Source organism: Callorhinus ursinus, unplaced genomic scaffold (assembly GCF_003265705.2).
Source record: "Callorhinus ursinus isolate GAN/ISIS: 27379988/994484 unplaced genomic scaffold, GSC_fseal_2.0 scaffold67, whole genome shotgun sequence".
NCBI classification, from domain to species: domain Eukaryota; kingdom Metazoa; phylum Chordata; class Mammalia; order Carnivora; family Otariidae; genus Callorhinus; species Callorhinus ursinus.
The window spans coordinates 4,475,127-4,499,241 of record NW_027397129.1 but is presented as its reverse complement, the minus strand read 5'-3'; the positions used below and the strand labels follow the sequence as shown (position 1 = coordinate 4,499,241).

The 24,115-nt window shown below is 34.8% G+C and overlaps 1 pseudogene; it reads left to right on the top strand.

The window, feature by feature from the left end:
* The first annotated feature begins 23,123 nt into the window (after window positions 1-23,123).
* LOC112827557 (high mobility group protein B1 pseudogene) lies at window positions 23,124-23,818 on the top strand (annotated as a pseudogene).
* Window positions 23,819-24,115: the final 297 nt, after the last annotated feature.

Below are 24,115 nucleotides of genomic sequence, written 5' to 3'. Positions count from 1 at the left end.
GAGAAAAAGGACTCTTCTTGTATTGTTGGTGGGAATACAAACTGATGCAGCCACTGTGGAAAACAGTATGGAGGTTCCTCAGAAAGATAAAAATAGAACTACCTTAAAATCCAGTAATCACACTACTGGGTATTTACCCAAGGAATACAGAGACACTAATTCAAAGGAATATATGCACCCCTATGTTTATTGCAGCATTATTTACAATAGCCAAGCTATGGAAATAGCCAAACTGTCCATTAATAGGTGAAAGAATAAAGAAGATGTGGTGTGTGTGTGTGTGTGTGTAATGGAATATCATTTAGCCATAAAAAGAATGCAGTCTTGCCATTTGCAACAACATGGGTGGAGCTAGAGAGTAGAATGCTAAGGGGAATAAGTCAGATAAAGACAAATGCCATATGATTTTACTCATATGTGGAATTTAAGAAACAAAACAAATGAGCAAAGGGGGAAAAAAGAGGGAGAGAAACAAAGAGAGAGGGAGGCAAACCAAGAAACGGACTCTCACCTATGGAGAACAAACTGATGGTTATCAGAGGGGAGGTGGGGGGATGGGTTAAACAAGGGACAAGGATTAAAGAGGCCCTTGTGATGCTCACTGGGTGTTGTATGTAAGTGACAAACACTAAATTCTACACCTGAAACTAACATTACACTGTATGTTAAGTAACTGGAATTTATTTATTTATTTATTTATTTATTTTAATAACTGGAATTTAAATAAAACTTGAAAATGGAAAAAAAATCCTGTATCAATTCTACCTATATTTTCTTGTTGTAACAAAAATAAGTGTTTTGGCAATTAAAAAGAATCAAGAAAAATCAAAAATATCCCTTTTCAAACTTCTAAAACCTAAATCAGGAATTCCATGGCTAATTTGACTTTGGTGAGGTTCCCTGCTGACTAAACTGAGAGCTAAGTCACAGCTCCACCCTAGAGAAACCACAGCCTCCATTCATAGTTGACTATTAATTAGATTAAAGGACTGAATGACCTCAGACAGTAAATCACCAAAATTGGTCCCAGTTACTAGAGTCTAAAACAACAGTCTTATTCACCATGGTAATCTAGGGTAACTAAGGCATTAACAAACTCTAATGTGCTTTCCAGTTCAAAACCAAAAGAATGATGTATAATATGGACGAAATACTGACCTATAGCATGTGAAACCGCCATTAGCAGGATGTTTCTTCTCACATATGCTATGAGAATAGGGTTAAAAGTTTGCAAAAACAACTCCATTGCATAGGTGCTTAATTACAGCATGACCCAAGTCCATGGCAACAAAATGCTGAATATAGTACAAAGCTTTCCTCCCATTAGGAGCATGGGCCACATAGGGATGGGAGATATCTACACTGAAAAGACTCCAAGGGGCAACATTTAACAGGCAAAATTTACCTACAACATTATTCCATTAGAAGCAGCAATATTAAGTGGCATTTTATATGCAAGAAATTATTTTTTATTCTGGGGTTAAGACTCGTTCATATTAACTTCACGTACTTCCTCTATGTTAGTACTAAATAAAAAGGAACATATTTTCTTTTGAGGTTATAAAACCCTTATGAGGATAAACAACTGACACAAAAGATTAAATCCTTGTAAATATCCAACAGATCCCAATATATGTGAAAACAGTCTAAGGTTACTTCCTATGTGGTGTTGCTTTTATCTTTCCTGCAATCTTAACTCCTTTAAGTGAGTTGTTCACTTTCCCCTCAGGTCGGGAGTACAGAATTGCATGTAGTGGAAACTCATTGTAAGTACTTCCTTTTGTGTTTGCCTCGTTAGTCCATTATTATTACACACTCCGTTTGAATATAAGGAATTAGGCGCAGAGCACTTACCTAGTGTTTCATGTAAGCTGTGGTGAAGCCAGACTTTCTTCCCAACAGCACCAAAATATTTTGGCTCTGTAAATGACAGAGAAAAAAAATGTATGCTATGACATGAGATAAAGATATACAATATTGTTATCTACAAAAAGGGGACGCAGTGAACCAAAATGAACAAGTAAACTTGCTCTGAAACTTTTAATGAAAATTGTTACTCTCCTTCATTGTGGGTGGTAAACCGGCCTGACAAGCTTTGCTCTAGCATTCAGTGTAGTTTTTGACATTAAACCAGAAAAACACGATAACATTTCTAAGTTCACCAACACTCAACTTTTACAGGTAAACTATAAGAATTGCAGAGAAAGGAAAGAGGGTGTAAAGAACATAACTATGCATATAGTTTCTGATAAATGTCAACCCACTGTCTCTTGTTATGCTCTAACTAGAGAGTCCGTGAATGATGTGAAAAAAAGGAGGGATAGGTTTTCAAATAATTTCATTGAGTTTTTAAGGCAATATTTTGCAACCACAGCAATAGAAGTGTGTGCTGTAAGTTTGTGAGAACAAAACCTTATTTAAATGAAATATAATCCAAAATCACAATAATTTAGCAGATCTCTGTCAAGTTGCACCCTCTTTTATCATTTCTCCTTTTGTTCATTTACATTAGCTCTTGTTTACTCTCAGAAGATAGGGTTATGATAGCGATCATGGTCAGAAATAGAAGTGAACTCTCTAACCTCAATAATTACAGTTTATTGATTTAAGTTAGATACTTATATTCTGGAAAAAAAAACATTTAATAGTATTAACATTTCAATTGTTGGTCTCATATCTCATTAAGGTAAATTTCACACCACTCTAAAGAATCACTTTATTTTGGAAGGGCAAACTTTCCAAATGTTGCCTGGGAAAATAAGATGAATGACTGTATACTGCATATAGCTAACTATTTGCCTCATCTTACCTGTAAAGGTAAAATGTTGCTTCAATTTTGTGTTGAATACTTGTTATGCTGGAAATTATTTTAACTTTCCCAGGTTGCATATCTTTTTTATATACTTTCTGAAGTGAACAGGATCCTCCACATTCACATGAAGAAAAGATAGATAGGTGGCTTAAAATTCATATCATTAATAAGATAGTCGCAATTTTAAAAATATTATACACATATAAATGCAGCAACAGTTGGTTTAAATTTGTGTGAAGGTCCATGCAAACACTGTCAACTGATCTTTGACAAAGGAACAAAGACAATTCAATGGAGAAAGGATAATTTTCAACAGTGCTGGAACAAATGGATACTCACATGCTAAAAATGAATCTAGACACAGATCTTAAAACTTACACAAAAATTAACTTAAAATGAATCATAACCCTAAAATTTAATGCTCAAAACTATAACATTCCTAGAAGATACCATAGGAGAAAACCTGTAAATTTGGGTTTGGTGATGGCTTTTTAGATGTAGCACCAATTCTAGTGATTAATGTTTATATAGTTTCCAATATAACACATCATCTATAGAACTGCTTACTTACAAATTTAAAAATAATATGAATTAATTAACATTAAAATATAGTCCTCAGCTCTTATATGCAACTTTTATGAATATTATATTAATTTGTGAGTAGCTCTGGCACCATGAATCAAAATATCACATGAAGTAAGAAATGGATATTTGGCACTCCTGCGAACTACTGGGAAATGATACTTCATTAAGCAATATCTATTGTATTCATGCTATCTAGGAATAAGGATGGGCAAATTAATTATTTTGTTTCTTCTCTTAAGCATTTCTGTATAAATCTTCCCCATACCCTGAATTAGTGCCCTTCTTTGATTTTGGCAACCCAAAAAATCCTTATGGGACCCAGATGCAATTGCCTTTTACTTGAAGTACATTAAGAAAGAGATGGGGAGTGATTCCCTAGAGTCTGAACAGTTAGTCATGTGAGCAGAAGTTAAGATTTATAGGTCTTGTTATGCCTGAATAGAGCACCAGAACCTGAGTGACACATGTGTTCTGTAATATGGTTATCTGAGTATGTGTGTGCATGTGTATGTATGTATATATATATATATATATATATATATATATATATATATATTTGTGTGTGTGACCTGAGGAAAGTGTCTGTATTATTTACCTATTACTGCATAATATTACCATGAACTTAGCAGCTTAAAACAACACGTTTTTTATCTCACCATTTTTGTGATCCATGAGTCCAGGCACAACTCAGCAGTGTTCTCTGCCTCACGGTCTCACAAAGCTGCATTCAAAGTGTCAGGTGGGGTTTAAGTTTCATATGGGAATTGACTGGGAAATGATCTACTTCCAAGTTCAATTTGTTGGTGGGATTCAGTTTTTTGGGGTTTGTGGGAATTAGGGCCTCATTTTCTTGCTGGCGGCTGGCTGTAAGCCCTTGTATGTGTAGGCTGTCAGATGGAAGTCATCTTAGCTCCTAGAAGTCATTTATAGTTACGTGTCATGTGTTCCCCAGCATGTCCATTTACTTCCTTAAAGCCAGTAAAGAAGAAACTCCAGGAAGATGGTTGTACAATCTTATATAATCATGTGCATGTAATCACATACATCCTACTACCTTTGTCATATTCTGTTTGATAGAAGCAAGTCACCATCCTGCCCGTACTCAAAGGGATGGATTACACAGTGGTGTAGATACCAGGAAGTGGGGTCTAGGAAACCACTCTATGAGTCTGTTCAGCAGAGTCTGTTTTGTTGGATCTAAGATGGTACTGGAAAAAAAAAAAATCACAGACTATTTCTTACCTAACTGGATTTATCTGTTATAGATTCTTTTATCATATGGATTCTTCTTCTAATTTTTCCCACTTGCTAAGGTACTTGTTCTCTATTTTTTTTTAAAGAACCAAGATTCCATGTATTCAATCATAAAGGGGCCTTGACCATTAGGAAGAAGAGAAAGGAGAAGGAAAAACAGGAGGAGGAGGAGACAGAGGAGAATGAGGAAAGGGAGGAGAAGAAAGGGAGAAAATGAGGAAGAAACAATGGAAAAAAGGAAGGGAGGGAAAGTGGGAGGAAGGAAGGAAGGAAGGATGTTGTAACAGCTCAAGAAGTAGATAGGAGCACTTGGAAACGGTGTCAATCCACAGTGTGAATACTATTTACTTCAACGGGTCAATACAGTCTTCAGTTTGAATAGGTAATTATTTGGGACCTCTGGATATATAATTCTTAAGGCAAGTTTCTAGAGATTAATACTTAAATTTTCCTTCAACTTCATGGGATATGCCGACAAGGTCACGTTACCCTGTCTGATCACCCACTTGAGCTGGATGACACTTCCATGCTTCCTAGAAACATTTCCTCATTCAAGACAGACAGGATAATTGTTTCCTCACTCAACTGTCATAGTCTTGCCATAGGGATCTTCCAATATATACACAAATTTGAATAGAAATAGATTAAATAATTGTAAATAATCTGTCATATAAACCTTAATGGTCATTCTTCATTAATTGTCATCTTAAAATTGACTTTGCTTGTTTCAATTACCAATTTTGAAATCTCAAATTATGAAACAACATTAGACTAAATGGAATACATTTAGGTTGTATATTTATTTGTATATCCATTCCACTGTTTAGAAACTGTGACATCAAATCTTTAGCTATGCATATAATATGCCAAATTATACATCATACCTGTACAAAGAATTTCAATGTGCCCAAAATAAATGATGAACCAAGAAGAACATAAAATAAATATGAGATTGCACATAAATAACCAGTTTAAGAAGGTCTACATGGCAAAAACCTCCCCACAATCCCTCTCCAAATCTGAAAAATCCAGTGCTTTTGTTGTGCACAGATTTGAATTGTCCCCATTTATAACCTTATGGTCTCTAAATCCAGTAGCATTAAACAGCAAATCAATCATGAAGTGCAATGAGAGGTCATGGTGAAGGTTAGAGGAGTTTAGTTTTGTGATTGTATATATATAAAAAAAACAGAATATATCGCTTCTCTCAAAAGCAACCCACAATAAATAGCCAAATTCATGTGTTCCACAAACTTTAGGATTAGGGTTTGATGAAGATTATGTTCTGGACACAGTGATATAGTAGGACCAAATAATTACACAATTTACAAAATTAGAAAATGCTGATAAAATATAAATATATAACTGAAACACTAAAGTTTACAGTATAAAATGCTTTGCAAGATGGCGCATAAAACAGGAATAACATTAATGTAAAAAGCCTGATATTTTGGACTATTATTATGGAATGTTGCACCATTTGCAGAAAGGTTATCAAGTGTGAGTCAAATTAAAATTAGTGAAGATAGACTGGGGATACATTTACTTCATTTACGAGGGTAAATGACTACAACAGAAGAGAGTAAGTTCTCATGAATCACTTCCACCAGAACTTTGCAACAAGACTCTTTTAAATCTATTTTTGTGCATATACACCAATATTTTATAACCCCAGCAATCATTGCAGTATCATTGACTGAAAAATACCAACTAAAACCAATATTTTTTTAGCAAGAAGAACGGAATTTCTATCATCCTATCATCATGTACATAAATTTTACCCTGTTGCTTAATTCAAGCAGAGTAGCCAAAAATATTATTCAATATAAATAAATTAACAAAAAATGTTTAATTTTAGATTATGTAAAATACAACAGCAGAAGCTATGACATATAAAGGAGTGTGTAAGAATGGAATATCTTCTGTTATGAAGTTAAACAAAAGCATACTGCTGTTACGTTTGTAATAGTTTTCTGAATTAATTATTGAATTGGCTTAGAAATGAAGATAATTCATCTTATAAAATGTGTTTTTTAATGTTTGCTTAAGGATTTCATCTGTATATTAATACAGAATAGTGACACAGCAGGCAAAATGAAGGTTAAAATGCATTTAAATGAATTTGGCCCGATAAATCCCATGCTCTGATTCTCTCTAGCAGTTCATTCCATTATAAACTTTCTTAGAAACCTTTTCTGTTTAATGTTGAGAAAAAACACTTTGATATCACTAACTCTCTATGTAGGATTCTCAAGTCCTATTAAATGGCTGATTTACAGTTACTCTAAACCTACTTTTTATTTTTAATACACCTAGTAGGATGATGCTATAAAAGCTTTTAAGGAAGCCAATGAATCTTTTGGAGTGGACTCTATGATGTTTCAGTCTGTATTAAGTCATGAACATCATAAATACCAAATGAATTAATACAGTAAAATTTTGGGTGCTACATTAGGTGAAAAAAATAGCTGGCAGATACATATTTATGATTAAGCTACATAAAGAAATATACATTTTATTTTTTCCTGAAAATGATAGGAATTTTATTGCACAAACTATGATTCTATTGCATTTGCATAATGATTTGTAGTTGCTGAAAGTTGTAAGGTATTCTAAAAGCCAAAGTATGAATGGTCTTACAATCTACCTCAAATTTACTGCATTTAGTAAAGGGCTAAAGCACTCAAGCTTTGAAATCATCTACTGTGAAGACTGTTTATTCCCCATATAAAATCTTACTGTATATTGTGTCCTCAAAGATATAAGAGCTGCAACAGAGCAGACTGCTAAACATCTCAAATATTAATTTATTGGCTTCCAAAGCTGTGCTTGCATACAAAGTAGCAGATTAGGGGTTGGTAGGAAAGAATAAGTGAGATTTGACAGTTCTATTTGAATCTTCTGTGGTTTGGAATTGGAATATTTTAAGGCTACACAAGCTGAAAAAGATATTTTGAACAAATAACTTCATAAATCAGGTTTGGTTTTAAAAGCTGGAGGGATTTCAAAAATTCATTTTATTCTTCAGAAATAATTAGAAGTGGGAAGCAGTTTATTGAAAATATCAGAAAACACAAATAGTGCAAACTCCCGACAGGCAAATATCTTGCTATTGTCTCATCCTGGTGTGAGTCATAGCCTATCTGGCACAGGTGTTTCTTCCTTTAAAAGGCACCTTTATTCCTTAGCCTCAGCATTTAATTATTTATTTCTAATAATCTGGGTGGCAACAAAATCAGGTTTTGTACATTTTACAATAGCTTTTCAAGATGAGTAATGAACCATGCCTTGGGACAATTCGTATTTGGGTAAAGACATGTTTTGTGGTTAATTGATGTCTAAGATTGTCTGACATATGGGATTGGATGAGAGAAATGACAAAAGAAGAGAGGGAGAAGCAGGAATTAGGCCCCTTCACAGCCCTGGTAACAGAAAGAACCTTATTAGACTATGATGCTACAGTTTATTTGCAAGTATTATAACAATTTCAAATAAAAGGAAAGAAAATGCTCTGTTATTTGAATGGCTCATCCCAAACCCTCGGGTAAAGAGATGAGCAAAACAAGTGATCAGATAGCGAAGGATATCCCCAAACTCTGAGATTTTTAGTTTACATTCACAAATATCTGCTTTTGCCTTGCTTTTTCATTTTTAGTATATTTATCTCCCTTTCTTTAGTTTACCCATGTAATATCTCTCCTGCTATTTAAATATATTTTAAGGGAATTTAATTTTTCTTATCGTGAATTCCTTAGAATTCTTTTCTTTTTCCGGGGGAGGGGCTCGAGGGCAGAAAGAAAGAGAAATAAAGAATCTGAAGCAGGCTCTACACCCAGCATGGACGCCAATGTGGAGCTTGATCTCACAACCCTGAGTTCATGACTTGAGCCGAAATCAAGAGTCGGGTGCTTAATCAACTGAACCACCCAGGTGCCCCCTTAGAATTCTTAAATAACATCTTTTCCAATCGTGACCTCCTACCTTAGCAGATCACCACTTGAAAAATGCATTTTTCTAGAATCCCATAGAGGTGACACGCTCCTGACACAGCCATATATTGTCAGCACTAACGAGGCCACTCTGAGGGTTAAAGAAAAAATGCCATTTTACTTCGCTGTCAACATGTAATTAACATATGAGAACTACGTTCATTACTCTTCTGTTGGTGTAGGGTATTTTGTTAGGTTGTTTGCAAGTTTCCTTTTGCCACTGATATTCTCTCAGAGATTTCTACCCAGCTATCCTTTCTCACTATGACCTTTGTGTTGGTGTGATTTTGAATTTGATTTTCCAACTAGTTCAGTTACCTCATGACCAGTCCTCAGAGCCACACAATCTCTTCACTTTTCTGCTTTGTAGTGCCAAAACCTTCATGCCTCGCTGAAAACTGCATAACATTAAACACATGATGCAGATATATGTTCAAATTAGAGATGTAACAAACTATCCATAGAGAAACCACTAAATCACTGAAGCAACAAACCTGCAGATCCGGAGTTAGCAGCAGTAAATTACAATATACAATATACTTCTCCCTCTGATGATAAAAGTAAAGCATATTTTATTTTAAAATGCTGACAATAACTCCTGAGCAATCAATACCTTTCTTGGAGAAGGAAAATTGCACAGCCCCAACTGCTACTGTACATACATTGAAAAGGACAGATGAACTATAGATGAGAGCCCGTCAGCAAAGCCCAAGTATGAAAAGTCTTTGGAACCTGGCACTTAGATTAGATTCAGCAGTCAGCCCTTGAACTCTTTGTGTTAGATGTACTGAGCTTCTCACGTTTGACAGCATGTTGTCTTGCAAGCTTGAGGGATGTCTAAAAATCAAATGCCAGGACTCAACTGACAAATGTGTGGTTTTTCCACACCTCCTCTTCAGCGGATGTGGGCTGAACTTATATAGTAAAAACAGAGCAGCAGCAAGGCAATATTATATGGCATGCTATATGAAAAGTACTATATTCCTGAAGTGGCAAATCCCTTGCTGATGAAGAGCTGTTACTTCTGCAATAAAAAATAAAACAAATAATTGTTTTAAAGAAAAGGAACAGAAAGAAGGAAACCTCTTCTGAATGGAATCTGATTCTATAGAGGCATATACTGGAGTCTTATGTGTCTATTATGCACCGGGGCTTGTGTCTTAGAAAACAGCATAAATATAGAAAGTAAAGTTTATTGGTGGATGGGAGGGACACACAGAAATAGAACTAAGCAATTAGCATATAAAGGTGTTCCTTATTTACAGAATATATAAATCCAAAATGTCAGAGATTGTGATCACTGCTTAATTACATTTTAATAAAGAAGAGTTATTAGCAATTTCTCTAAATATAACTTCAGCACCTATACTGTAAGTATCAAATGGATTTTTATTAAAAAAACTCAAGCTTAATTTTGTGGTTGTATTGTCACTACATCAGTGAATGTTTGCAAACGCTTTAAGGTTTGGGAAATTTACTTTCCAACTTGAACTGGTCTTTGTAATTCCAAACTAGGTACTCCCATTTATAACATTTGACAGATCACTTTCTATTTGTGTTCTTCAAGGAAGTTTGGCAGCTTTGAGTTTTATGGCTGATGGCAATCTGTGTTAGGAGCATAGAAAATGACCAGAATCTATATGGCACTTCAAATCAGGAATCCACCCAAACAAGCATCAGAAATAGCTTTAGTAATTTTTTTATGTAAAAAAGCATGAAACTAGAAACTTCAAAAAAAAGTTATATCTTTAAACTACTGCTATGAACTAGTACAAACTAATACAAATCCTTTCACTGCTTCTATAACATAGTAAGGGTACACTTTCTATTGGACTAGTAATACATCTTAACTTTTTTAAAATAGGATATTATCTTTGGTCTTTTTATGGCTCTGTCACTTATGAACTTATCAAAAAATTGTTATGAAAGCAATTCACATTTCCAGCCTACATGGTCTCTGATCATTTGTTTGTTCAATCATTCATTCATTCAATGTTTATGTAGTTACTTATTTTCCCTTTATAAGTATATCAGGGTGTGCATAAGCTTTCGAGGAATAATTATAATAAGAAAAGGTAGAATGTTATAATAGAAATTTGAACATGTAAGTTCATGGAGTATTCTGGAAAGTGTAAGTACTCCATGCCTAGAGCTTAGGGTCCCTGGAGTGGAAAACAGTGGTTAGGTTAGACAGGAGATGAAATGGTTAGGACCAGACTGTATTAGAGTAAGTAGTTTAGAAGTTATTCCATGTGCAGTAGAAGACCTTTGAAAATTATTTTGTAAGAGAATCACATGACCAAATATAAATTTTAAAGATAAGTCTTGAAACTAGGTGCAAGGTGATTTGGAAGGAGGAGAAATGAAAGAGTAGAAACAGATTAGAATAGTTTAGGAATTTCCTAACATTGTCCAGGCAAACTGTGATTAGGGGTTGGACCAAGGTGGTGGCAATAAGAATGGAGAAGTAGGCTCAGATTTGGAGCATAGTTCAGCAATCAAACTTTCAGGATTTGAAAATGTTTGGCTATGCCAAAAGCAGAGGGATTTGGGGGACAAGAAGGTACTGAAAACGATCATGTGATGCTACTCAGTGAGAAGGGCACAGAAGGGGAGAAAAGCAAGTATGGAGGGAGAAAAGGATTTGGTTTTATAGATGTTAACTTTAATGTGTCTGTGTAAGAATTGAGCAGAGGTATCAAGTAAGCATTTAGAAATCAAATTCTATTACTTGAGAAAGAGATGAAGTAAAAAACCTCTGGCAATAAGAGTTTCCATAGATCTGCTCTTCACTGTAGGGTATAGGTCGTCAGTGTATTTTTTTTCTTTGCTGAAATTTTCTCAAATTTTAACTGTTTCATTCTAGTATTCAGGGATTCAGTAAATTAAAATTGAAAAAAAAAGTAAATTATATCCTCATCTTAGTCATTACCTCCCATCAATATTCATTTTTGGAAATAATCTGCCCATGTTCTTGATCTGTTTCTTTTATTTTTTTTGTTTACAATCTTTAGTTTACTGATCAGAATTGTCTGATACTGCAACAAAAATAATCTCCAATCAAAGGGAGAATATTTGCCATTTTTTCAATCTCATTTCTCTTCTAATGAATTACACCACTTATTTATTTTTGCCTTCCTTTCTCCTTCTCATTTTCCTTCTTCTCTCTCTCTCTTCCCTCAACAACACACTGAGCAAATGTCTCTGGGAAAGTTTCTGTTGACTCCCAGATCCTTTCTTGAGTTTTCTTTGGGTACAATTTAGATAATATTTCCCTAAAGATTTTCCCACATTGTCACTTTGCACAGCCACAATGCCTTTCTAGGTCTTCCTACATTCCTTGACCATTTAACTGCCCAAAAGAGCTTGAAGACTTTACCATGCCCTTCCTCAGGATCATTTGTAAGATGTTAACTACCCAGATCCAAGGGAATCCTGCTGCTTTTTTATTTTAGAAATGCCTATTTGTTTCCTAAATCAAACCCAATTCTCTATTCTGCGATGAAGGTAGTTTGTTGTTGTTTTTGTTGTTGTTGTTGTTTGTGGATTTATTGCTATTGTATTCATTGTCTTCTGGCTATTTTGTAATTATTTTGTTCCTTTCTTCTTCTCTTGCTCTCTTCCTTTGTGAGTTCATAATTTTCTCTAGGGGTATGTTTTTGTTTATTGTTTGTTTCACTTTGTTTTTCAGCAGTCTTTGAAGATGTAGAATCTAGTTTAAGTTTTTGGGGGGGAATCTAAATAGATTATAGCTACTGGACTCCCTTTATCTGCATGTGTGTTTTCTCCCTGGAAGAATCATAATAGATCAGTCATGCATGATTTCTCCTTGTACAAAGCTTGTTGCCTTTTCTCTAATACATTCTTTGCTTAAGTGTTTGATAATGGGACTAAACCACATTATTTGTCAAAGACTCAAGATAACTATGGTAATATGACAAAATGCCCAAATTTTCAAACTGTGCCTTATTTGACTTATTGAAAGTAGTAAATATAGTCACTGAAATATATAAAGTTCATTCTTAGAATATGACTGTATAACAACAATGTCATAATATGGAAATGTTTGTTGTATATTCAGATGAGTATGTGTATGAATGTGGTGTTTTCTCCAGTGTGGAGGATGAGGTAAAGGAATAAAACTGGAGTCCTAAATCCCACACACACACAAAAAAATCCCTGAAAAATAAATAAATGGATTGATTAAGAAGCTGGTGCTTTTAGATTTGACATTTTTGGGGGAATGACTTTTGATAAGATGAAGTGAAATACCAGCTTTTAAAAATGCCAGGTTGAAAAAAAAAATGCCAGGTTGTTCCTTTCTAAATAGGTTTTTAAGTAAGCTTTTTTTTCTCTCACTTAGGAGAGGAAAAAAAAAGTCAACCTTTTTGAACATAGTACATATGGTTGCCTTGGCAGCAAGCACAATAATAACATCTATAGCATCCATGTGAACCCTAATTATAGCATTATATTAAACTAGCACATGTTAATTATTTAGTAAAGCACGTATATTCCTTACTATGGAGAATATTAGCTATTGATACCTGGTCTTTCAAATTAAACTGCCTACTTCTTTACAAAAATAGTTTCATGACAAATAGCTAAGAATCCCAACAGCTTCTTTTATAATATTTCAAGAAAGAAAGCCAAGGCTGATGAGTTGGACAGTCTGTTTATATTATGTTCACTTTATCAATTATTTATTGAGTGTCAGTGATATGCTTATCTCAGTGGTAAAGGTTCTAATTTTTTTTTCATTATAAAACATGGTCTGTGCTCTAAAACAGCTTAAAGCACATTTAGGAGATAAGACTGCCATGTAGAAAAAGATTCAAGATTATCAATATTTAAAAATTTTCACATACATTATGTAAATAATTGTAATATATTCAGGTGTTGATTTGAATCAAGCATCATCACTGCATAACAAAATGCCACAAATGTAATGGCTTAAAACAACACAAATTTACTAGCTAGTAGTACTGTAAGTCAAAAGTAATGATGTAATGTATGGTGATTAACATAACATAATAAAATAAAATTTAAAAAAAGGTGAATGGTAGCTTAAGAAATTCCAGACTAATTGTATGTAATTGTGTTTTTAACAAAAGGAATGCATATTTCCTAAAAAAAAAAAAAAAAAAGAAGAAAAGAAAAGTACAGGTAGGCTTACGTGGTTTCTCTGTTTTTGGTCTCACAAGGCCAAAATGAAGGTATCAGTTAGCTTGGGCTGTTATCTGGAGACTCCAGTAAAGAATCTGCTTCAAATCTCATTTATGTTGTTGTCTGAATTTAGCTCCTTGTGATTATAGGACAGAGGTCTCTGTTTCCTTGCTGGTTATCAATTGAAAACTGTTCTCGCCCCTAGATGTTGTCAACATTTTTTTTGGTTTCATCCAGCTTCAAGCCAGGAATGATACACCAAATCCCCTTGTGCTTTGATTCTCTGACTTCTGTGAAAATTCTCTGCTTCTAAAGGGTTTATCTGATTGGGTCAGGCCCACAGAGTTAATCTTATCTTAAAATTAATTGACTTGGAATTTGAATTACATCTGCAAAATCCATTCAGAAAATAGATTAATGTTTGATTGAATAACCAGGGGACAGGAATCTTGGGTGTCCACATTTAGAATACTGCCTATTACACTAAGGGACAGAGTGGGAATTATTGGAAAATCTCCAAGGATAAAATGGGCTTGTACTCATCTTTGAAAAACAGATACAATTTGAACATATGAAGAGGGACCAGGAATGTCATTCCAGGCAGGAGAAACAGCATGAACTGAAGCAGAGAAATTTAGGAAATGAGTAGGTTTTGTACAGGAGAATGTTGGGTAGGCTCATGGACTATTCTAGAAGCATCATGATCTAGTAAAAAATGAACTTTATATCTGTGTGACTTGAACAAGTTGCTTTAACATGGTTAGTCTTAATTTGTTCACCAATAAAATGACAATAATACTAGACTATAGATCACAAGATTCTTAGAAGTGATTGGAAGTTATAGGTAAATAGATAAGGAGATATAAATATAGAAAGAATATTTCTAGCTTCTGTTAATGCATACCAGGACCACCACATTTTTTTATCACATGGAATTGCATTATTAATTCATATTCTGTTTATGAAATAATAAGATACATATGGTGGTTTTTGCCTCTTAGGTGTATATTTCACTTTGTATTTTGCATTTTTAAAATATCATCAGCCCAATATAATTCTATTACATCTCAGTAATTGGTGAGAATACTAAACTAAGTGAAATAAAAGATTTTAAGGGGTGGGAGAAGTACCACCTCTGCCTTGTTCTCTCTCCTGCACATCTATGGTTTATACATCTATGGTTTACTACTGATTATTATCATTTGAATACAGATTTTCAAATCAGCTAATAGTCCTAAACAGTAGTATCAGGCTTTCCAAGGTTATGAGTAAAACTGTTATTTGGAACAGAATAAGAAATCTTCATTAGTTAAATATAAATTATATCTCAGTGATTTTTAATTTCTCTATATGGTCCATCAATAATTTATTTGGGAAAAATGAATTGAATACCTACTATGTGTCAGGTCCCATGTTTGTGAATTATAAAGGTGAACATGACATGTTCTCTGTTCTAAAAGAACATATTCACCAGTGGGGTAATGTCTAGGAAAAAGTCCTGTTTTCCTTTATTCTCACAGTACTACCACACTTGCAACATTTTTGACAAGTTTCTGGGCTTATTTGCGCACAGACCAATTCTCTTATACTAGCTGGGTATCTTACAATTCAATCCAGTTCTGACATTATCTACTTAGAATCATAGCTTGGTCTCTCTGGTGGCAAGATCCCATCCAGGAGCCCACCAAGAGTCACTTCATTTGAACAAAAGAAAACTGCTATCACCCAGGAAATTCCTAGGAAGTTAGCTCTGTGTCAGGAACCAGGGTCAAAGGCCAAATTCAAACAAAAGATGTTCCTAGTACTCTTGTCACTTAGAAAATCATAAAGGTTTTAGGAACTCTGTGCCAGGAACTAGGAACAGAGACCAAAATATATGTATGTCCTATTATTTCACAGGGAGATGTACACGTATGCAAGTTACACACACACAGAATTAATTGTAACAGGCTTGATAGTTAATACATAGTATTAATATATATTAGGTATTTTTCTGATTTACATTCTGTTAAACTGTTTTGTGTGAGATCACGTTGAGGATCTATATGGTAAATAGACAAGTCTCTACTAGTTTATACATTTATTCATTCCACAAGCATTATTTCTTATTTTCCAGGCTGTGCCACATACTACTAAAGCCAAAATAAATAAGGCAGAGTCTCAACTCTCAAGGAGCTCACAGTCCAGAAAATGTAAAATATATTCCAAAGAATGTCATGTGGAAGTGATAGCTTTAAATTAGTGATCTTGGAGAGGTTGTGGAGAAAGAGGAACCCTTTTACATGGTTGGTGGGAATGCAAGTTGGTACAGCCACTTTGGAAAACAGTGTGGAGGTGCCTCAGAAAATTAAAAATAGAGCTACCCTATGACCCAGCAATTGCACTCCTGGGTATTTACCCCAAAGACACAGATGTAGTGAAAAGAAGGACCATATGCACCTCAATGTTCATAGCAGCAATGTCCACAATAGCCAAACTGTGGAAAGAGCCGAGATGCCCTTCAACAGATGAATAGATAAAGAAGATGTGGTCCATATATACAATGGAATATTACTCAGCCATCAGAAAGGATGAATACCCAACTTTTACCTCAACATGGATGGGACTGGAGGAGATTATGCTAACTGAAATAAGTCAATCAGAAAAAGTCAATTATCATATGGTTTCACTTACTTGTGGAACATAAGGAATAGCATGGAGGACATTAGGAGAAGGAAGGGAAAAATGAAGGGGGCTAAATCAGAGGGAGAGGTGAACCATGAGAGACTATGGACTCTGAGAAACAATTTGAGGGTTTTAGAGGGGAGGAGGGAGAGGGGATGGGTTAGCCCAGTGATGGGTATTAAGGAGGGCACGTACTGCATGGAGCACTGGGTGTTATATGAAAACAATGAATCATGGATCACTACATCAAAAACTAATGATGTATGGTGACTAACATAATAAAATAAAATAAAATAAAATAAAATAAAATAAAAATCAGTGATCTGTAACCCTCACGTAAGTGGGATGCTCACAGTGTGTGGCCCTGCAAAACTAAAGTGAACACAAAATGATAATTCTTATACTTTAAAAACACAAAACTGAAATTATAGTAAATCTTTCACTGACAGGAATATATATTAAACTTGAGCATATTTGCCAGAGCTCCTTTGGGTTAAATATGGCCCTTTCTATAGTGGCATTTTAAAATGCAAATGCCCCTGGAGAGTTAATCCATTAAATCAATATCACATTAGTGGCATTTTTCTCTGATAGAAGGAGCTCAGGGCAGCATGCAGATACAGAAGGTTGGCAATAAGGAGAGAGGGTACATCAAGAGATTTCAGAAAGTCCGTCTTTATACTTTTGCTGAGATCCTGAAGTTATATTTCTATCTCAACTAGAACACTTATTTTTTTAAGTTTTTATTTATATTCCACTTAGTTAACATACTGTGTAATATTAGTTTTGGATGTACAATTTAGTGTTTCAACACTTACATACAACACCCAGTGCTCATCACAAGTTCCCTCCTTAATGCCCATAACCTATTTAATCCATTCTCCCACTTACCACCCCTCTGGTAACTATCAGTTTGTTCTCTATAGTTAAGAGTCTGTTTCTTGGTTTGCCTCTCTCTTTTTTTCCCCTATGACCATTTGTTTTGTTTCTTAAATTCCACATATGAGTGAAATCATACAGTATTTGTGTTTCTGACTGATTTATTTTGCTTAGAATAATACTTTCTAGCTCCATCCGTGTCATTGCAAGTGACAAGATCTCATTCCTTTTTATGGTTAAGTAACATTCTATTCTACACACACACACACACACACACACACACACACACACACACACACACATATACACACATATATACCATCTCTTCTTTATCCATTCATCAGCTGATGAACATTTGGGCTCTGTCCATAATTTGGCTATTGTTGATAATGTTCCTATAGAACTTATTTTAACCTGGAGCATTTTACTAAGCAGCACTCTCAATTTCCTTTGCATATTTTTACTGTACTTCTAAATCTACTTTTATAAAAGATATTTAATTTTGCCTTTTAAGTAGCAAAGTGGTCAATATAAATTTATGTAATAGTTTAGCTACAGTGCTTTCTTGCAGTTTGTAAATGAATTATAAATAAATACATGTTACTAATACTTTGAAAAATAACTCGAACAAAAAGATTTACTTCCATTTTAGGTCAGTGTACATATGGCCTTAGCAGTTAATGCCATTATGAAGAAATTTTCACAATGATTTCCAGTAAAAGATTGTAGAGATAAAGTCTTCTCATTGGCCTTGAATATACCATGTGCTTTTAAACTGTTCTTTCTTTGACTGGGGACATAGCTTATCTGTCATTAACTACACAAAAAGTACCTCTTACTTAATCTTTCTAGACTATTTATCATAGAACCTAAATAAAATATATATGTATCCAGTGAATTTTGCTAAAGTGCTTTAACATAACTGCATAATGAAATAATAGTTTTCCTTCTTCTATAATTGGCTTCTACAAATATTGTTTTTTTAAAACTTTCTCTTATATTTTCTCCTTATTTCCAAATAATTAATGAGATATTGCTTAAAAAAAAGCATTTCCATCTGATATGTCTATAGAGTAAACAATAATAATTTAGTCCTTGGAATATCAAAACAGAAAGTCATCAGGCACATTTCCTGATAACTGTAATAACAAGAGAGCTATTACAGTGGTCTGACTAGAGTATTTGAGTTTGGAAGCTCTTTCATAACAATTATGTTTCTGTTTTTGACCATGTCCATGTCTATGGGTAAGCTATTTAATATATTTTAAAAGGCATGATCTTAAAAGGCTTAATAATTATTTTTACATCAAAAGCAGGCATGGAAAACAGTTGACCTTAAAGAAAAAGTTGAGACCTAAAAACAGAACTATAGAAGATGTAAATATTGCATATATACTTGCTTGTGATTTTGTATATGTAATATTTCTACATGTCAATTTTATTGTATTGTAACAAATGCTACATTAAAGTCTATAACTTATTGCTGCAATGTAATCACTTTAATATTCATCTAAGGTATAGGTACATGTAATTTGTCACATTATACATTTTATTACCATGGTTTTAAATACTCATCCTTGAGAAAATATAATTTTAAAGTAGTTGAACACACTTTATTTAAAGTTTTGATGATCCCAGGGCAAAAAGGAGTGTAATGAGTGGAAGTATAGAGGAACCAAGAGGGCTATTGAAGTTTTGGGGGTTTAGGTGACTGGAACACTATTCCCTCTACTTTTGCATATGTTTGGTATTTTCTAAAAAAAGCTAAACATAACTTTAAAATATGATATTCTAGGGGCACCTGGGTGGCTCAGTTGGTTGAGTGGCTGCCTTTGGCTCAGGTCATGATCTCAGGGTCCTAGGATGGAGCCAGCATCAGGCTCCCTGCTCAGCAGGGAGTGTGTTTCTCCCTTTGCCCCTCTCCCCTGCTCATTTCCTCCTCCCCCCGCTCACTCAAATAAATAAATAAAATCTTTTTTAAAAATATGATGTTCTGTAACAACTATTTTTAAATGCTTAAAGTTTGAATATACTCATGAAGCTAACTGTATTTACAGCTGGTGATTTTTAAAACACAATTATTAAATCCCATGAGGAAACAAGCTTAAAAGGACTAGTGAAAGAATCTGAGTTAGTAAGTGTTGGAATTTGGTATGATAACTTCACATACGTTATATGAAGTGGCTTCTGGAAATGAGCACATTTTAATTTCAATATCACAGAAGGAGGAAAAATAATCACTTCCAATGTTCTTCAGCTTAGCTCCCTATAAGTCAAATTAATGTTTTTCTTGGACCAAGGAACTGGGAAACCAACATGTCTTGACTTTCTAGTTCTGCTGGGTGTTGCAATGATTTCAAAGCCCTAGTTACTTATTCAAAACTTTGCTTTTGACCTCATATTTTATATACACAAGCAGCTTCTCAGTTCCAAAGTAAAATTTGTGAACTATCTGATAGATGAAAACAACCTTACCAATAGAACTATAAACAGAGACAAAGAGAAATAGATAAGTACATGATTTCCATTTAGGTCTCAGTGCATCTGAAGCACATGAGGGAGAAAAAGTGAAAGAGCCTATCAAGTTCTCCATAGTCATTGGCAGACAGAAGAGCAGAACTGGCTTCATATTTTGGAATGTTAAGTTTATTTCTGAATATAGAATGGAATGTCTATAGGAAACTGGTGGCATATTCTTAGAGCAGGCATTAACATATTTTAGGAAAAAACTTGAAGTTTAAAGTTACTGCAGGGAAAATTCATTTAAAAAAATAGTGCCCCTTTGAATCTGTAATTTAAATATATTTTATAGGATTTTTTTCAAAGGTACATTTTTACTCTTTATTGAATCACACATGCAGAAAAGTACATGGCATAATATTTTAATGCTGTTTGGTCTACATTCTAATCAAGAAGAGTAAACATTTAAAGAGATATATTGTATAAATGCAATTAAGTATAACAATACCAGTCTCAGGTGAATTTGTTTCTCTTCTAAGTCTCTTTCACCATCCATTCTTTCCTCCCCTTTTCCATCCCTGTCCTGTCTCTCTTCCTTTTTTCCTCCCTTCTTTCCATTAGCAGGTATGTTTGAAATCTTACGGTATGTCTGGCACCATACAAGGCATTAAAGATAAAGCAGAGAACAATATGGACATGTTTTATGACCTCACAGATTTTCCAATCTGTTCAGAATGGCAGACAAATAAGAAGATAAAGTATGAAGAGGTAGCAGGGGAATCCATTATGCTATGAGAGCACATAGGAGGTGAATTTTCCCTTTTTCTTGTCATTGATCTTATTTATTGAGCCCAAAGTGAACCCTTTTTCTTTAAATCTTGCACTCTGTATCATATTTACATATGCTTTTCTAACAATAATAGCTCAAAGCCTACTTCTCACTTCCTCATTTATACCAGGGGCTATAACTCCTACGTTATAGTTCAATTCCTTGGTACCTGGCACAGAAATATTTAATTTTCACTGGTTCCCTAAAAACCCAAGAAGAGTAGCACCTTTTCTTTTAAATCAACTAAGCCGCTAACATATAAGGAGCAGAATCTCTAGATAACTATTGCTGAATCTCAAGTGGGTATTCTTAAATGAGAGTAGAGGATCTGTGGGCTTGTTTACTTTTGATTTCTACGTGTTGTCTTCTTTTTGACCTTCCTGGATAAAACTGATAAGTCATTCCTGACCATTTTTGCTGCATCATGGGTTATTAAAACTCTCTCTCATTTTCTCTCTCCTTTCATTTTCAAAATCAACTTCACTCTAATGATCCAAATCTCTGTATATGTTGAATCTCACATGGAAAAACTTAAAACAATTATTCAAGATTACTTGGCATTTTAGGTCCCATAAAAAGGAATATACATATGATAGCTTTTCAATAAAATTTGTAGCTTCTGGGGCACCTTGGTGGCTTAGTCAGTTAAGCATTCGACTCTTGATTTAGGCTCAGGTCATAATTTCAGGGTCATGAGATGGAGCCCCACATTGGGCTCCATGCTCAGCGGGGAGTCTGCTTGAGATTCTCTCTCTCTTCCTCTCCCTCTGCCCCTCCCCCTGCTCATAAGTACATGCTCTCTCTCTCTCAAATCAATCAATCAATCAATCAATCAATCTTTCAAAAAGTTGTAGCTTCTACTTAATAGGTCATCTAAATTCCGTTTTGAATTATAGAGTTTTATGTACCGTTCCTATTAATGCAGTTATCTATAGATCTGTAGTTGGAACATGAAAACATTGATAATGGAGATTATTTACTTTAATTAAGAAATATAAATAATATTAGAAAGCATACTGAATCACAAGTGAGAGGACTTAGATCCTAGTCCTGTTACAGCCACTTACTACTAAATTGGTTCAGTGTTCCCTGGGTTTTAGTTGTACTATCTTTAAGCAACAACAACAACGACAACAAAACTTGCATTGCCTATAAAAAACACACCTGTGCTGCCTATCTCACATGGCTGTTATGAGGTTCCAAAAATATAAAAAAGACTTTTGGAATTGCTTTTAAAAACTATATAGCACAATACAAATATAAGATGAAATTTTTATTCTACTCTTAAACTTAGGCACTTGACTTTTTGTAACACAATTTTTTCTTAAGATTTATTTATTTATTTATCAGAGAGAGAAAGAGAGCAAAAGCAGGGGGAGTGGCAGGCAGAGGGAGAAACAGGCAGGGGGAGAAGTAGGCTCCCTGCTGAGCACTTAGCCCAATGCAGGACTCAATCCCAGGATCCTAGGATCATGACCTGAGCCGAAGGCAGACACTTAACCAACTGAGCCACCCAGGTGTCCCTTTGTACACATTTTTGCTTTAAAGTCTGACAAATCAAACACTCACAAGATGGAGATCATAGTCAATTCTAGGTCCCAAGCAAAATACTTCTTTTCATTAATTACAGTGCTATTTTTATTCAAGTCAGGATAACTGGTATTACTCTCCATGTGAACTAAAGAAAAGTCAGTGCACATCCCTTTAGGGTGTCTTAACCCCATCCTGTGATCTTACACACTTCTCTTTGAATTTAACACATCTTGAATGAAACAAGCTTGAAATAGTATTTCTGACACCAGAGGTTTTAAAGAGAATGGTAAGATGGTTCATTTAAACATTCTGCTTTGTTATATGTACTACAGGAGAAAACAACTTAGTGAATTTGGCTTGCCAGTACTCTGGTTCTCAATCAAATCAAAGAGAATGAGGAAGCCATCCGCTGAATAAACAAAAAGATATGATAGTAGAGAATGGAAGCACTAGCACACAGTAGAAAGGAAGAGCCTTGGACTGGTAGGCCTTGATGCTAGTATTTGTTCTATTCCTCCTTGAGCTGAGACTCCCCAGGTCCCTATTTCATAAACTGTAAATTTAGACACATGACGGAATGACCACATAATTCTGTAATATTGGTTTCTACCTTTGTTAAAAGTAAACAGGCCCCAGCAAGTGTTAGCCTTAGAAAATTCAACTCCAGTTAAGAAGAAATCTTGTTTGCTACCTACAAAGAAAATTTACATGGTCAGTCTTCTAAAAATTATTTGTGTGGGAGCACCTGGGGGGCTCACTCAGTTAAGTTTCTGACTCTTGATTTTGACTCAGGTCATAATCTAGGGGTCATGAGATTGAGCCCCAAGTCAGTCTCTGCCCTCAGTGGGGATTCTGCTTGATAGTCTCTCTCTCCCTCATTCTGCCCCTCCCCCTTGCACTCGTGCTTTCTCTCTCTCTCTCTCAAAAATAAATAAGTAGATTATGAAGTACATTGAGCTCCATAGAGACAGCACCGGAGCAAGTGAAAACCAGATGGGCAATGGGCAACTCTGTGCCTCACTGAGGAAAATAATTAAACATGGGCAAAGGAGATCCTAAGAAGCCGAGAGGCAAAATGTCATCATATGCATTCTTTGTGCAAACTTGCCAAGAGGAGCACAAGAAGAAGTACCCAGATTCTTCAGTCAACTTCTAAGTTTTCTAAGAAGTGCTCAGAAAGACCATGTCTACTAAAAAGAAAGGAAAATTTGAAGACATGGCAAAGGCAGACAAGGCCAGTTGTGAAAGAGAAATGAAAACTTGTATCTCCCCTAAAGGGGAAATAAGAAAGAAGTTCAAGGATCCCAATGCACCCAAGAGGTCGCCTTCAGCCTTTCTTTTTTTTGTTCTGAGTATCACCCAAAAATCAAAGGAGAACATTCTGGCCTATCCATTGGTGATGTTGCAAAGAAACTGGGAGAGATGTGGAATAACACTGCTGAAGATGACAAGCAGATTTAGGAAAAGAACACTGCTAAGCTGAAGGAAAAATATGAAAAGGATACTGCTGCATATGGAGCTAAAGGAAAGCCTGATGCAGCAAAAAAGGGAGTTGTCAAGACTGAAAAGAGCAAGAAAAAGAAGGAAGAGGAGGAAGACGAAGAAGATGAAGAAGATGAAGATGAAGAAGATGATGATGATGAGTAAGTTGGTTCTAGCGCAGGTTTTTTTTCTTGTCTATAAAGCATTTAACCCCATACACAAGTCACTCCTTCTACAGAAAAAAAAAAATTAAAATGTAAGGCTGCATAAGATTTGTTTTAAAACTGTACAGTGTCTTTTTTTTTTTTTTTTTTGTATAGTTAACACACTACCGAATGTGTCTTTAGATAGCCCTGTCCTGGTATTTTCAATAGCCACTAACCTTGCCTGGTACAATACGGGGATTATAAATTGGAATGAGAATTTAAAGCAGTTTCTTGTTAGTGCACAGCACAAATTAGT